The 16,612-nt window shown below is 42.5% G+C and overlaps 1 protein-coding gene across 1 annotated transcript in view; it reads left to right on the top strand.

The window, feature by feature from the left end:
* Window positions 1-15,991: 15,991 nt before the first annotated feature.
* The window catches only part of PLS1 (plastin 1), a 117,504-nt gene continuing 116,883 nt past the window's right edge, over window positions 15,992-16,612 (top strand). Inside the window, exon 1 of the mRNA XM_043474199.1 lies at window positions 15,992-16,126. The gene's annotated coding sequence lies outside the window, so the exon portion shown is untranslated. The remainder of the gene's footprint in view (window positions 16,127-16,612) is intronic.

Here is a 16,612-nt window from a genome sequence, read left to right as displayed (position 1 = left end):
TTTGTAAAAGTTTAAGGTTAAATTTTAGTCTTATTTAAAAAAAAAAGTGGAATGCTATAGTGGGAAGAACATGGGATTAGGCTTTGAGGCCTTGTGCAAGTTCTCTTTTCATCTGCTAGAAAACTATAAAGTTATTCAGTAAAGTTACTTAACCTCTCTGTACTTGTTTTTCCATCTGTAAAATAAGATTAATAATACCTGTCTTGTAAGATTACAGTAAATATTAAATAAGAGTTGGTAGTGTCCTACAGCAAAATACCATTTTTTGTTCTTTAAAAAAATTTTTAATTGACGGATAATTGCTTCACAGTGTGATGTTAGTTTCTGCTGCACAACAAAGTGAATCAGCTATAAGTGTGTATGGATATATATCTCTCTCCTCTCCCTCTTGAGCCTTCATCCCACCTACCCCTTATCCCACTCCTCTAGGTCATGACAGAGCACCAAACTGAGCTCCTTGTGCTAAAGAGCAGCTTCCCACTAGCTGTCTATTTTACACATAGTAGTGTATATATATGTCAATGCTACTCTCCCAATTCGTCCCACTGTCTCCTTTCCCCTCTGTGCCCACAAGTCCATTCTCTGCCTCTGCATCTCTATTCCTGCCCTGCAAATATGTTCATCAGTACCATTTTTCTATGGTATTTGTTTTTCTCTTTCTGACTTCGTTCTGTGTGACAGATTCTAGGTTCATCCACTTCACTACAACTGACTCTATTTCATTCCTTTTTATGGCTGAATAATATTCCATTGTATATCGTATATACAACTTCTTTATCTAATGTGTACTATATATACAACTTTATACAAGAATACAATTTCTTAGGTAAAATGAAGTATGAATTCTGAAGATGATAAGTGGAAAAAAGCAAAGTGCAAAGAGATACATAACGATATTAAATTACTACATACCATTTTAAAACCAGACTTTGTGTGAGTGAGTCATGTACGCATACATGTCTGATAAAAGTATAGAAACATGGTTAGGGGAGGATATACATCAACTCCTGGAGAATAATACCTCTGGATAGGGATAGAAGGGAATGAAATGATAAGGTTTCAACACATGTGTGAAGGTTTTCTTTTAGTAGGATTAGATTAATCATGATAAATTTAACATTTGTTGTATTTGAGTGACCTTTGACCTCTCCCAAATTCTTCCTTCTGTTCAGATGGTTCTCTGAGCTTTATATGTCATATGTCTACCTTTCTGCTGCATTTTTTTCTTGAATTTTTCCCACGCATTTTATTTTTGTTTACATTTTTATTATGGCAGTTTTCAACTATACCCAAAAATGGTGATGTTGGAGAAGACTCTTGAAAGTCTCTTGGACTTCAAGGAGATCCAACCTGTCCATCCTAAAGGAAATCAGTCCTGAATATTCATTGAAAGGACTGATGCTGAAGCTGAAACTCCAATACTTTGGCCACATGATGCGAAGAACTGACTCATTAGAAAAGACCCGGATGTTGGGAAAGACTGAAGGCAGGAGGAGAAGGGGACAACAGAGGATGAGATGGTTGGATGGCATCACCGACTCAATGGACATGAGTTTGAGTAAACTCCAGGGGTTGGTGATGGACAGGGAGGCCTGGCGTGCTGCAGTCCATGGGGTCGCAAAGAGTCAGATACAACTGAGCAACTGAACTGAACTGAGACAGAGTAGGATAAGGAATGTGGCCCCCCCCCCCCCGCACCCCGCCCCATGACCATCACGCAACTCAACAACTATCAGCATATGGCCAGCCTTTGTTTCATCTATAACCACCCCTCTTGTTTTGTCTCTCTCTGATTGGATTATTTTAAAGAAAATCTCAGACAACTCATCAATTTATCTGTAAACACTATTTTGTGTCTTTTAATGATAAGGACTCAATTCTACCTCCTGTAAGTGTCACACCCATCCACTTCTCTCCCAATCCCAGTGCCGTATTGCCATTCTAGTTTCAGACCATCGGATGTCTTATGCCCAAATTACTTCAATGACATTCTTGCTTGTCTTTCTTCCCTTGGGCTTGTTTTTTCTCCAATCTATTCTCCTCACTGAAGTGTTCCAACTTTTTTTGATCAACAGTATTATTGAAAACATTTAAAATATGTACACTGACATATGCATATTTATTAAGCACATATATTTAGTGCTATATTCCAACACACATGGACATAAGTCAGCTATTGATTGCCTCTTGTCTTCCTCTCATCCTCTCCCCCTCTGTCTCATTTGGGGTAGTGGAATGTGTGGGGAGAGAAGCAGGAAGCAAAGAAGCTGAGGTGAGTGGGTTCCTGTGTCCTTGGGACCTTGGTTTCCTAACCCAAGCATCTCAGGTCAATTGACAATAGGATACCTACCAATGTCCTAGAAGTTTCAGCCAGCCTGTGTATACTATTATTCTATAATAATTATAGTATAGAATTGTCCCCACTGATGATTAAACTTCCCTGTTGGCTCAGACAGTAAAGAATCTGCCTGCCAATGCAGGAGATGCTGGTTCGATCTCTGGGTCAGGAAGATCCCCTGGAGAAGTGAATGGCAACCCACTCCAGTATTCTTGCCTGGAGAATCCGGTGGACAGAGGACCCTAGCGGTCCCTGGGATCGCAGAGAGTCTGACATGACTGAGCAACCAACACTTTTCACATGATTAAACTAGAGTGAGAAATGACCACCAGGTGGCACAGCAACCTAAGAGACCAAGATGAACTTGTTCTGTCAGAAGCCCAAATTCCTGGCTGCTTACCTCAGCAAGTTCCATTGTAATGCAGTGGACTTTTTGTTTTAAATTCCGTTTTCTCAGGATTTTATTGTATATACTAAAATAGAAATCTTAAAGAAACGAGCTTAAGAAATATAAACAATTTTACAAGTTCCTTTCTACAACTGAATGGACTTCAATACACACCTCCTTGGTACACACGCACACGCAGATTCACATTTCAAATTATTTTTAATAACTTTCATTTCTTAAAAAATTTTTAAGTTATTTCTTTTTTACTACTTAGTAATTTTCATTTTTAATGGTTTTAAAACTTTGCTCCAAGGTGATGCCAATGCTGTTTGGAATTGTTCTACACAGCAGACAGAGCATCTTTCCAAAATCTGAATGTGATTATGCCATTCATGTGCTTCAGTAGCTTGACCATGTGTTGAATATTGCCAGTTTAGTGGGTAAGAAGGGGCACATGTCTGTTGGTTTTCATTGGATAAAGCCTCAAGTAACAGACCAACATAACCACAAGTCAACATTCTGAAACTTAATGATGCAGAACAAGTGATTCTGTACAGCCAAGCTGCATTAATGAATTAGTTTAATTCTATTAAATCCATTTAAGAGAAACATTGAAAAAGTACATTATCAAAAAAATACCTTGTTCTCATAAAGGAACTTAAAATATTGAAGAAACTTAAACATAAACCATTTATCTTCCTATCCATGTGTACATCTACTAAAGCTGTATTACAGGAGTAGGACTCCATTGTATTTGGAGATAATTCAGAAATGACATGGAGTACTTTTGTATGTGTCCAGGAGATTTCTATCTCAGTAATGAATTATTGGCATTTACATTGCTAAGTTCTGAACGATGACCCTAAGATTATATCAAATGTGTTTGAATGGTAAGGATTATCTGCATTTGCAACCATTATTTTTTGTGTGTGCTCAGGCATATTCGACTCTTTGCAACCCTATGTACTGTAGCCCGCCAGGCTCCTCTGTCCATAAGATTTATCAGGCAAGAATACTGGAGTGGGTTGCCATTTCCTCCTCCAGGGATCTTCCTTTCTCAGGGATTGAATCCGAATCTCCTATGTCTCCTGAATTGCCAGGCGGATTCTTTACCACTGAGCCACCAGGTGGTGCAGGTTTGATCCCTGGGTCAGGAAGATCTCCTGGAGGAAGAAATGACAACTTACTCCAGTATTCTTGCCTGGGAAATCCCTTGGACAGAGGAGCCTGACAGGCTACAGTCCATGGGGTTGCAGAGAATTGGACACAATTTAGCAACTGAGCACAAGAAGCTCTGTGATACAAGTAAAGCTTGAAGAGATGATTCTGAGTTCTCCAACTTGAGCATGCATCAGAATCACCTGAAAGGCTTATTAAAACAGATTCCTGAGCACCAGCCCATTCTAATTCAATGGGTCTGAAAGGGACCTCAATGACTTGCATTTTTAATGGGCTCTTAGGTAATGCTGATGCTGCTTGTCTGTGTACCACACTTTGGGTTAGCACTATTTTAGAGTAGTGTTTCTTACCCTTGACCACACATTTGAAATTATGTGAGTGAGAAGCTTTTTTAAAGTATCTGGGTGATGGTAAACCTCATTAGAATCCAAGAAGGCAGAGTAGGAAGACCTTGAGCTAACCTCGTCCCACAGGCACATCAGAATTATTGATGTAATTATTTACAGAGTAACTATTGTTGAGAAAGACTGGAAGACCAGCAGAAAAGATTTCTACAACTAAAGATATAAGGAAGGAACCACAATGTGATAGGTAAGCATGGTGGCAACATGGTATAGTTAAGACCCAGGTGGGCAACACACAAACTGAAGCATAATCGCAACTGCCTACCCAAGGAGTGAGGGGTTTGAGCCCCACATTGGGCTCCCCAAGCTAGGGGTTTTGCACCAGGAAGACAAGGCCTCAAAAAGTTTGGCTTTGAAGACAAGTGTGGGAGAGCCAGAGGGCTGGGGGAAATAGAGACTTTAAAAGGGCACACAGAATATGTCACACGCTCCAGAACTCAGGGCAGAAGTGAGAATTTGAAATGAGCCTGGGTCAGCCTCCCAGAGAGGCACAGCAATTGGAGTTCACCCTGGAGACACAGACAGTGGTAGCAGCCATTTTGGGGAGCACCGTCTATCACAAGGACACTGGAGCTGACAAATGCCATTTGGAATCCTGTCACTGGCAGGATTGGCACCAGGACTCAGCCCTGCCCACTGGCATTTGACAGTCTCATCTACCAGCAGCATCTACCAGTGCTGCCTTAAACCCCCCTGAGCACACAGCCACCCTAACTCAGCCCCACACACCAGGGGGCCCTGGCCCTGGCCCTGAACACCAGTGCATCAGCATTAGCCTTAGGGCCCCACAGCCAGAGCCCCTGGGACCTGGTTCCATCCACCAGTGGGCTGGTATTAGCCCAGGGACTGGCCTCAGCCATCAGTAGGTAGACACCAGCCCTAGGACCCCCTGGGCCCCAGCTCCACCCACTAGTAGGCCAAAACACCAGCTCAAGGACCCCAGGCTCTGCAACCAGAGACCCTAGGGTGCAGCTCTGTCCACTAGTGGGCTGGTACTAGCCCCAGGAAGTGGCCTTACTCACCATGGGTGGACGCTAGGCCCAGGACTGCCAAGCCCTGCAGCTTGCTGTACCAGGACCCAGCCCTCTCATCAGCAGGCCAGCACCAGTCCCAAGACCCCCTGGGTCCTAGTCCAGCCCACCAGCAGGCCAACACCAGCCCTAGGACACCCTACCCCTACCCCAGACCCTGGCCTTGCCCACCAGCAGATGAATGACAGATCTGAGACAAATTAGACCCCTCACCCATCTGCCCTGGGATTGAGCCACACTCACCAGTGTGCCAACACTAGCTTTGGGACACCTTATATCAGGAACTGGCCACACCTACCAACAGGCCAATACTAGATCCCGCACCCACAGCCCAGCAATCATGCACCCCAGAACCTGACCCCACCTACCAGGGGCCAGTACTAGTCCCCAGACCCACCAGGGCCCCACAGACAGCAGCCTCTACACAAAGCAGGACCTGGCAACTAACCAGGTCAGGGACCAGCCATGCCTACAGACCACCCACAGTAGTCAGCACATCCCAACAGAAGGCATAGCCCAAATGGGGAGCACTCCTAGAATATAGGCCTGGTGACCAGAGGGCAGTGTGCTGTTGGAACTCATAGGACATCTACAAGAAGCCACTTCTCCAAGGTCAGGAAACATAACCAACCTACCAGATACATACAAATAAAGGCAAAAAATTAGGCCAACCCAGGCAATAGAGGAATATGTTCTAAATGAAGGAAGAAGACAAACCCCCAGAAGAAGAACTCAATGGAGATAGGCAATCTACCTGACAGACAGTTCAAGGTAATGATTATAAAGATGTTCAAAAAACTAGGGAGAAGATTGGGTGAGCAGAGTGAGATGTGAGGTTTTTAACAAAGAGAAAATATAAAGAAGAAACTGATGAAGAATAATTGAAATGAAAAGTACACTAGAAGGAATCAAAGTAGATGGTACAGAGGAATGGATCAGCAAGCTGGAAGACAGAGTAGTGGAAATGCTGAAACTGAACAGAGAAAAGAAAAAAAAAAGAAAAGAAATGAGAACAATTTAAGAGGTCTCTGAGACAACATCAAGCATACTAACATTTCTATAAAGATTCCAGAAGAAGAGAGAAAGGAACAGAAAACATCCTTGAACACATAATAGCCAAAAACTTCCCTAACATGGGAAAGGAAACAGACAAACAAGTTCAAGAAGCACAGAGTCCCAAACAGGATCAACCCAAAAGAGACCACACCAAGACACGCTGTAATTAAAATGACAAAAATTAAAAGTAAAGAAAATATTGAAAGCAGTATAAGAAAAGCCACAAATTATGGGCAGGGAAACTCCCATCAGTCTATCAGCTGACTTCTCAGCAGAAACTCCGCAGGCCAGAATGGAGTGGTGTGATGTATTTAAAGAGATAAAAGGGGGAACCTACCATCAAGAATATTCAAGCCAGGCAGAGCTTGCTTGCCTGCCAGCTTGCATCTCTTACAAGCGTCCTATGTTAATAAACCTGTTTCTTGCCTGTTACTTGGCCTCTCACTGAATTCCTTCTGTGCTGAGACACAAAGAAACTGAACCTCAGTAAGTCCAGACACAAAGCAAGACTCCAGCCTCTGTGACCTTTCCTGAGTTCCAAAGGGCTGATCAACAGTTGCTAATCGAGGGAGGAGTGGCCAAGAAACCACCTGACACAAGATTATAGGGACCAGAGAAGCACATCAAGCTTAGGGGACCAACCACCCACCCAAAAGGCGGAGGGGGGAATTAGATGAAGGTGGTCAAAAGTTACCAGCTTTCAGTTATAAGTAAGTACTTGTGATGTAATGTGCGTGTGTATGTGTATGCTCAGTTGCTCAGTCGTGTCCAACTCTTAGCGACCCCATGGACTGTAGCTCTCCAGGCTCCCCTGTCTGGGAGTCTCCAGGCAAGAATGCTGGAGTGGGTTGCCATTTTCTCCTCCAGGGAATCTTCCTGACCCAGGGATCAAACCTGCATCTCCTGCATTGGCAGGCAGGTTCTTTACCATTGAGCCACCGGGGAAGCCCCAGTAAGACATAAATATATAAATATACAGAGTGTGTTGCCATTTCCTACTCCAGGGGATCTTCCCAACTTAGGGATCAAACGTGCATCCCTTATGTTTCCTGCATTGGCAGGCAGGTTCTTTACCACTAGCACCACTTGGGAAGCCCAAAGATATATTATTTTATAATATATAACTTATTTATATATATAAACATTACTTTATATATTTATTTATATATTACAACATAATATGAAAAATTAAAGGTGTTGGGCATCCCCAGAGATTATGATTTGATTAATTTGAAGTAAGGCATATATATATACATATACACATACATATTTATGTATATACATAAATGCATTTGTCTTCTTGCCAACAAGTTCAAGCATCTACTCATATGTCTATTAATTATTTGGATTTCTTTTTCTGTTAATTACCTACTTAAGACTTTATCAGTTTTATTTTGGTTGCATCTTCTTATTGATTTATAGGAGCATTTTAATATATTATGGACATTAACTCTTTTCTGATAGATACTGTAAAAATACTTTTTGTTTGTCAGTTGCTTGTCATACAGAAATTTTATTTTTTATTGTATCAAATCTGTCCATATTTTCCCTAATGTATTCTGAGTTTTGAGTATTCCTTAGGAAGATAAGAGCTTCCCTGGTGGTGGTAGTTTATTGCTAAATCATGTCCTACTCTTGTGAACCTATGGACTGTAGCCTGCCAGGCTCCTCTGTCCATAGGATTCTCCTGGCAAGGATACTGGAGTAGGTTGCCATTTCCTTCCCCAGGGGATCTTCCTGACCCAGGAATCAAACCTGGGTCTCCTGCATTGCAGGCAGATTATTTACTGACTGAGCTACAAGGGAAGCTGGTGGTTTTAAGTAAAGAATCTGCCTGCAATGCAGGAGATACAGAAGACTTGGGTTTGATCCCTGGGTCAGGAAGGATCATGTATATGTTGTCATGCCCCGGAGGAGGGCATGGCAACCCGCTCCAGTATTCTTGCCTGGAGAATACCATGGACAGAGGAGCCTTGTGGTCTACAGTCCATACAGTTGCAAAGAGTCGGACAGGACTGAAGCAACTTAGCACACACGCAGGAAGATTAACCCCAAGGTTAAAAGTGTTCTTTTATAGTTTTTACCAAGATCTTTGTATTTGAGTTTCCTAGTGTTTGTTTATTTATTGATCATTTTTGAGTAAGACAACATGTTCCCCATATGGACCATGTATTTGTTGGGATTGAAGTCCCTTTTGCTAGTTTATGAATAAAGAGGTTTATTACAAGATGTAGATAATATACAGAATTGTTGGGAGAAATGGGCTTCATCATGAGAATTCAGGAACTCCCCAAATTATCTGTAAAAGTGGTTGTGAACTCTGAAAAGGATCAGGAAGCTGCCAAAAGAGGATTATGCCTTCCCTCTCTTCTCATACAATTCAATTTTCAACCAAAAGTTCTTACATGACTTGAAAGTGAAAGTGTTAGTCGCTCAGTCATGTCTGACTCTTTGTAATCCCATGGATGATTTTTATTTTCTTTAAAAATCCTGCCAGGCTTGGTCTATGAAATTCTCCAGGCAAGAATACTGGAGTGAGCAGCCATTCCCTTCTCCAGGCGATCTTCCTGATCCAGGGATTGAACCCAGGTCTCCTGCATTGCAGGCAGATTCTTTACTATCTGAGCCACCAGGGAAGCCCACAATGACTTGATGAAGCCTTACATGACTTGATGAATCCTAAATCATATCTGGAACCATACCGATAAGTAAATTTGGGTCTTTAGAGTTTGGCTCTCCAAACTTCTTTAAGGCATTTAAGAAGGTAGCTGGGACAATCCACAGTGTCAGTATATTATTGACTAGTCTCTCACTTTTCCATTTAAAAAAATTTTTTTCACTTATTTAGTTTTGACTGTGTTAGGTCTTTGTTGCAGCACATGGGCTTTCTCTAGTTGCAAAGAGCAGGGGCTACTCTCTAGTTCTGTTGCAAGGGCTTTTCATTGGGGTGGGTTCTCTTGTTTCAGAGCAGGGGCTCTAGGGTGTGTGGGTTTCAGTAGTTGCAGCATGTATGCCCAATAGTTGTGGTACACAAACTTAGTTGTCCTAAGGCATATGGAATCATCCTGGACCAGGAATCGAACCTGTGTCCCCTGCATTGGCAGGTGGATTCCCAACCACTGGACCGACAGGGAAGTCCACTTCCTCATTATTCTGATGTATCATCATCTGCATAAATACATGATAGATGAAAAAATATGTGGAGACAGTCTGTCACACCCACAGCTGTTTTCCTTTCCTATTTCTCATCTGTTTCATGTTGCACATTAGTTTATTTTTTTCAACTAAGGATGTGGAAGGTGTGCGGGAGGATAGAGAATGTAGTAAACAGTCCCAGATCACCCTTCCATGCCCTCAAGTGGTTTCCCCTCAGTGTTTGTTAGGCTGACTTAGTCCTGGAAAAATTCCTCAGCTGGTTCTTCCAGTTCCTACCTGCTCACCTACATCTATTCTAAAATGGGATCATCTATTTCATTCTTTATCTCAGTCATCGAAGTTTTAAATTCCCAACTATCTAATCAAAATTTTTGTACTTGAAATGTGTTATTATTCTTTGAAGTTATCAATAATATTTTTCAAATGTTATCTTCTGATTATTGCCTAGCTCTGTTTTCTCTAATATTATTTGTAGAGATGGTGCTTCTCACAGTCATTTTTCCTCAAATGTGTGATATAATGTATAGTTATCTGTTTAATTTTGTATTTCATTTATTTTTATTGAAGTATTGTTGATTTAACAATTTTGTATTTTAGAATTTTTTTTCTCTTTATTAAATTTTTTAGGATCTCAGTTCCCTGACCAGAGATCAAATGCGCGCCCCCTTTGGTGGAAGCATGGAGTCTTAAACACTGGACCGCCCATAAAGGCCTCATTTTACCTTTTTATTCACTGTAGCCATCCTCAGGGCTTCCCAGGGGGCTCAGTGGTAAAGAATTCACCTGCCAATGAAGGAGATGCAGGAGATTCAGGTTCGATCCCTGGGCAGCCCACTCCAGTATTCTTGCCTGGGAAATCCCATGGAAAAAGGAACCTGGTGGGCTTATAATCCATAAGTCACAAAGAGTTAGACACAACTTAGTCACTGAGCATGCACATAGCCATCCTCTGCCAATCTGGGGTAAAAAACAGTACTTGAGAGGTAAGAATGTGTTGGTAGCTCACCCTCCAGGTGTGGAAGACTGTTCTTATTCCTGGAACTCTGTAGCTGATTGGATCACAGTTTAGACCCCACTGAGGAGTAGAAAGGTGTTGGCTAACCCGGCCGCTCTAAACCTCTCAGGGCCCTCTTTCCATTTCTTGATCTGTTAGCTGACCTTGCACACCTTCCCCTCAACTGTTCCATCCTTTGCCTTAGCCCCCTCCTCTGCATGATTTGAGCTGAACTCTCCTTCCATTTTCTTTCTCTGCGATGTGATCTTTCTGTATTCTGGTTTTTAAAAAAAAATTATTTATTTATTTATTTATTTTTGGCTGTGCTGGTCTTCACCACTGCACAGGCTTTCTCTCCAATTTCAGTGAGTGGGGCTACTCTCCAGCTGCAGTGCGCAGGCTTCTCATCTGGGTGGCCTCTCTTACTGTGGAGCACAGTCTCTGTGGCCTGAAGGCTTCCGCAGCTGTGGTATGTGGGCTTCAGAAGTTGCGGCTCCTGGGCTCCAGAGCACAGAATCAGTTTTTGTGGTGCATGGACTTAGTTGCTTGAGGCATGTGGGACTTTCCCCGTGCAGGGATCAAAACTGTGTCTCCTGCGTTGGCAGGTGGATTCTTTACCACTGAGCCACCAGGAAAGGCCTGTATTCTGTTTTCTCAACATTTCTGGTTTGTTGATGGCAGTTTTTCTTGTTTTCCTAGGATTTTTTTTAAACTTCTTAAAGGTATCTTCTCTATCATTTCTTGAAATTTTATGTGGTAGGTATGGTATAGGTGCATGTGTTTGGTTGGCTATTTTGATCCAATTTCTATTAAATAGTGTATCAATATGTGTGAGTGTGAGTGTGTGTGAGACAGAGAGAGAGAGAGATTTTGCATTATTTACTATTTCATTTCTCGGATTATTCTTTTCTTCTCCAAATGACATAAAAAAATAAAGCTAGAGTTACACTGAATCTTAGCCTTTTTCACTTGTATTATTCTTCTTTATTCTGAAAAAAAGGTAAAGATCAAATAAAAATGTTCCTACCATGCCTCTTGGTATTATCCAATGTCATTCTAAATGCTCCTAATTTAGGGGAGCATTTTGCAAGGGGGCATGGGTTTGATGGTTGGGGAATGATCCCACATGCTGCATAGTGTGGCCAAATTTTTTAAAATTTTAAATTAAAAAAATAAAAATGCTCCTACTTTTCCTGAAATAGGAGGTAAACTGGTAGGAGCTGACTTCAGGATTAGGATCAAGGGATGGGTAGCAATTGGTGTGATTATAAACATTTTAGAAAACACCAGACTTTGGGGAACTAACACTAACAACATTCACAGAAATTCACTTTATAACCCCAAATACCTGGTTGGTTTTTTTTTTTTTCTTGAGTATGGGATATACTTGCCTAGTGGTTCAGTCAGTAAAGAGTCTGCCTGCAATGTGGGAGACCCGGGTTCCATCCCTGGGTTGTGAAGATCCCCTGGAGAAGGAAATGGCTATCCACTCCAGTATTCTTGCCTGGAAAATTCCATGGACAGAGGAGCTTGGTGGGTCGGACTCGACTGAGTGACTAACTCTTTCCTTCACTTTTCTTTCGTTCAAGGGATATGTTGTAAATTTGCAGGGACTTGTTGTGATAACACAAATTTGGAGTTGGATTTGAGTTGGAATCCTAGTCCACCACTCATTCATTCTCTCTCTGTTTTTAATATTTCTGAATCTCCACCTTTGTCCTTTGTTGTTGTTCAGTTGCTAAGTCTTGTCCGACTCTTTGAGACCCCATGAACTGCAGCTTGCCAGGGTTCCCTGTCCTTCACTATCTCCCTGAGTTTGCTCAAACTCATGTCCATTGAGTCGATGATGCCATCCAACCGTCTCATACTCTGTTGCCCGCTTCTCCTCCTGCCCTCAATCTTTCCCAGCATCAGGGTCTTCTCCAATGAGTCAGCTCTTTGCATTAGGTGGCCAAAGTATTGGAACTTATGTATTATTCTTATTATTATATTACTAATATTTTTATAAGCTGTAGAAGAGCCAGAAAATGATCCCTATTTCACTTGAAGTTAGTGATTTTATTTTTTTTAACCTACAGGTGGAGCATATAATTGGGCATAAATTCAGGTGATTGTAAACAAATGTTTAAAGTTGGGACTACTGTGGAAAAACAGGAACATAAGGTTATGATAACTAGAGTGTATACTTTTGAGTGTATACTTCTGGCACAACCAGAATAGTTGTGCCAACCAAATACAACATCTTTTCTCTGTGACTTCTTCCTACCTGATGGCATTATTTCCATTGCTTTCAAACTATTACTCTTTCAATTAATAGTGGGATCTTCTTATCAAATAAATTCTCATAGTATACCTGGATATGGAAGTAATAGTGCTCTGGTTGGACTGGGATCCTTAACCCAGAGTTCTGCTTATTTATCATCTCCATGACACCCCAGGCTCCTGGAAACACAATTTGGAGAACTTATTTCTCACTGGTGGATATGTAATCAGTTTAGCAGGTAACAGTTTTCTTTATCATTAGTATGCATTGGTGTGCATTTCTAATTATATACTTTGTTCACTTTTATTTTTGTGAGATACTTTGGGGAAGTACTTTATTTTTTCAGTAATACATTTACAAATCACATTTGGGAGTTTGTTACTTTTACAGGTGGGTTGTTTCAGATATTTTATATTGATTATGTTTAACTTCTTCTACAGACAGTGATTTTTTTGTTATTGTTTTTGCCTTCTCTAAAAATCAGGTTACACATATTTAGAGTTTACACTTCCCCAAGACCTCATCTTGGTCAATATCCCCACTAAATAAAGAACTCATAGGAGTCTTTGATTAAATTTTCCTTACCTTTATTGGAAAATATATAAAATGAATGTCATAAATTTAAAGTGTATAATTTAGTTTTGACAGTTGTACATTTCTGTAAAATTTCCACTATAATCAATAAAAGCTTGCTTTTCCATCATCCCCAAAAGATTATTACTGCCTCTTGACAGCCCATTCCTTCCTTCACTCCTGGCTCTAGGCAATTACTAGTTTGCTTTTTGTCAATTTAGGTTATTTTGAACTTCATATAAATGGAATCATTTATTTGTCTCTGGCCTCTTTAACTCAGCATAATAATTTTGAAATTTATCCATGTTGGAGCCTGTATGAGTAATTCTTCCCCTTGCCCTTTTTCTGATGAGTAGTATTCCATTGCATAGATGCACCACAATTTGTTTATCCATTCACCTGTTGGTGGGCATTTGGATTCCTTCTGATTGGGCCTAGTGTGAAAAATAGGCCTTCCCAGATGGCTCAGTCGTAATGAATGCACCTGCCATCACAGGAGACGCAGGGAACTTGGGTTCGATCCCTCGGTCAGGAAGATTCCCTGGAGGAGGAAATGGCAATCCACTCCAATATTCTTGCCTGGGAAAACCCACAGACAGAGCAGCCTGGCGGGCTACAGTTCTTAGAGTCGCAAAGAGTGGGACAGGAATGAGCACGCATGCAAAAATATTGTGAAAAAAAAGCTGCCATGAACATTCATATTCAAGTCTTTGTATGATTATATTTTAGTTTCTCTTGGGTAATATCTGTGAATGGAATGGCTGGATTACATGGCAGATGTGTGTTTAACCTTTACATTGTGAGAACTTACACCTCCTCTTGTACATCTGGACTCAGATAAGGATACTGAAGCCACTGATTTCTCCAGGTTTAACACAGGGAAAAATCCCCATCCTCCTCAGCCTTAGCCTTGCTCAGTCGTGTCCGACTGTGCCCCCATGGACTATAGCCCCCCAGGCTCCTCTGTCCATGGGATTCTCCAGACAAGAATACTGGAATGGATTGCCATGCCCTCCTCCAGGGGATCTCCCCAACCCAGGGATTGAACCCAGATCTGCATTGCAGTCAGATTCTTTACCACTCAGCCACCAGAGAAGCCCAGCCTTAGCCCATCTACTTCCAATTGCTATCACCTCCTTTGGGTTTCTAAAATAACTCCAACATCCTTCTTCTTCTCTCAAGATGTACTAATATCAACGCAGGATTTCTTGAGCAGCTGTTTCGTACCCAGCACTGTGCTAAACACTAAACGGTCACACAAAACTTAGAATTAAATGGGGACCCCCTCTTGTTGCCCAGACACAGTCCGAGAGACCACAACGATAGGTTATGCTACAGGCAAAATATATGAGTACTCTTGTGGTTGCATTCCACTCACTTGACTCACATCCTAGAGGAAATATTCCACCTTTATTTGCTTGTGAGCTGTAGTTATTTATTTATTTTTAAAGTAGGTGTGGCTGTTAAATGAAAAGGAAGTGCTATGTGAAATACCAGAGAGGAGAGAGAAAACTTTCTCTTTTAATATCTATATCTATATATTTTTCTCTGGACCAGAGGTCAGTCACTTTTCGTGGCTGACTCTTTGTCACCCCATGGACTGTAGCCCGCCAGGCTCCTCTGAAAGTGGAATTTTCCTGTCAAGAATACTGGAGTGGGTTGCCATTTCCTTCTCCAATTTGATATATACATATATTTAATATATATTAAATTACATACATATATTACATAAATTTATACATATACATGAGGCTTCCAGGTGGCTCAGTGGGTATAGAATCTACCTGCAATGCTGGAGATGCAGGAGACGAAGTTTTGATCCCTGGGTGGGCAAGATCCCCTGGAGGAGGGCATGGTGCCTGTGCTCTGCTTAGTAGCTCAGTCGTGTCCAACTCTTTGCGACCCTATAGCCCAAGAGGCCCCTTGTCCATGGGGATTCTCTAGGTAAGAATACTGGAATGGGTTATCATACCCTCCGCCAGGGGATCTTCCCAACCCAGGGATCGAACCCAGGTCTCCTGCGTTGCAGGAGGATTCTTTACTATCTGAGCCACCAAGGAAGCCCGTGTGTGTGTGTGTGTGTGTGTGTGTGTGTGTGTGTGTGTGTGTGTGTGTGTGTGTGTATCTATATCTTTTCTCTTGATTAGACCATATGTGTGTGTGTGTGTGTGTGTGTGTGTATCTATATCTTTTCTCTTGATTAGAAGTTCGTAGCATGTGGTATCCCAATTAGCAGAGCCAGTTTCCCCTGAGAAAATGTCAGACATGCAGATGGTGGGTCCTTATCTAGAGCTACTTGAATCTGAACTCTTGAGAGTGGGATCTGTGGTCCACCAATCCCTCCAGGTGATTCCTATCCACGATCAAGTTCGCGAAGCATTTGTAAGCTCATCCAAGTGGTGTAGATGGTCATCTTTAGGCTTGGCGGAGGATGTGTCCTGGGTCGCTTTGGGCAGTAGGGATAAAGTTGCCCAGTGCCCCTCCACCTCTCCCCCTCTCTCCCTCGCCTCTCCCACCACCTGCAACTCCACTTCAGCTCTTGGCCTCCGGTCCTTTCCCCCGGGAGCCGCAGTCAAAACGCGGCAAGTGGATTCGGAGTCCGCCTGCCGGAGTGCCGGCCGGGCATGCGTAGTGGCGCCAGGGCAGCAGCTAGGCAGGCGCGACCGGGGAGCCTCAGAGCAGACCTGCGTGTGCCGGGATCCGGAGCGGCAGCTGCGGGCTCGAGGGCAGAACGGCGGCTGCAGGTACGTGCGCGGTGCGGCGGAGGGGGTCCGAGCGAGAGAAAGTCTCCACCGATAGGCAGAAAATAGAGCTTTACTTCCTCGCCGGCGCTCGGCGGCTCCAGAGGAGTCTCTGCAGGTTTCCCTCGCTGGAGAGGTGTCTCCGGCGCCCGCCGACCTCGGGGTGCGCTTGTGCCCAGTCTGGGCAGCAAGTAATGTGGACAGGTGTTAGTTACATCCTGTGTATATACTGTTTGCACAGTAAGCTGGAGAACGGCATTATGATTCTTTGCATGAAGTTAGGCATTTTGTTAACTTTTCTGTTTTCCTGTCTCTTAAACGTTGGATGGCTACTGATGAGGCTTTTTGATCCAGCCTCTTTTGCTTGTGTGCCTGGTTTATTTGCCTTTGACCTTTTGCTGCATAGGATCAATAGGACTCGAGTGAGATCTGTGGTTTCTGGTTTGGGTGCCTTTTCCGGAGCGGAGGTCTCCTGGATGCGGCATTAAA

Source organism: Cervus canadensis, chromosome 7, assembly GCF_019320065.1.
Source record: "Cervus canadensis isolate Bull #8, Minnesota chromosome 7, ASM1932006v1, whole genome shotgun sequence".
In the NCBI taxonomy this organism is placed as follows: domain Eukaryota; kingdom Metazoa; phylum Chordata; class Mammalia; order Artiodactyla; family Cervidae; genus Cervus; species Cervus canadensis.
Note: the sequence above shows the minus strand (reverse complement) of the source record. Positions and strands in the feature narration are given on the sequence as shown.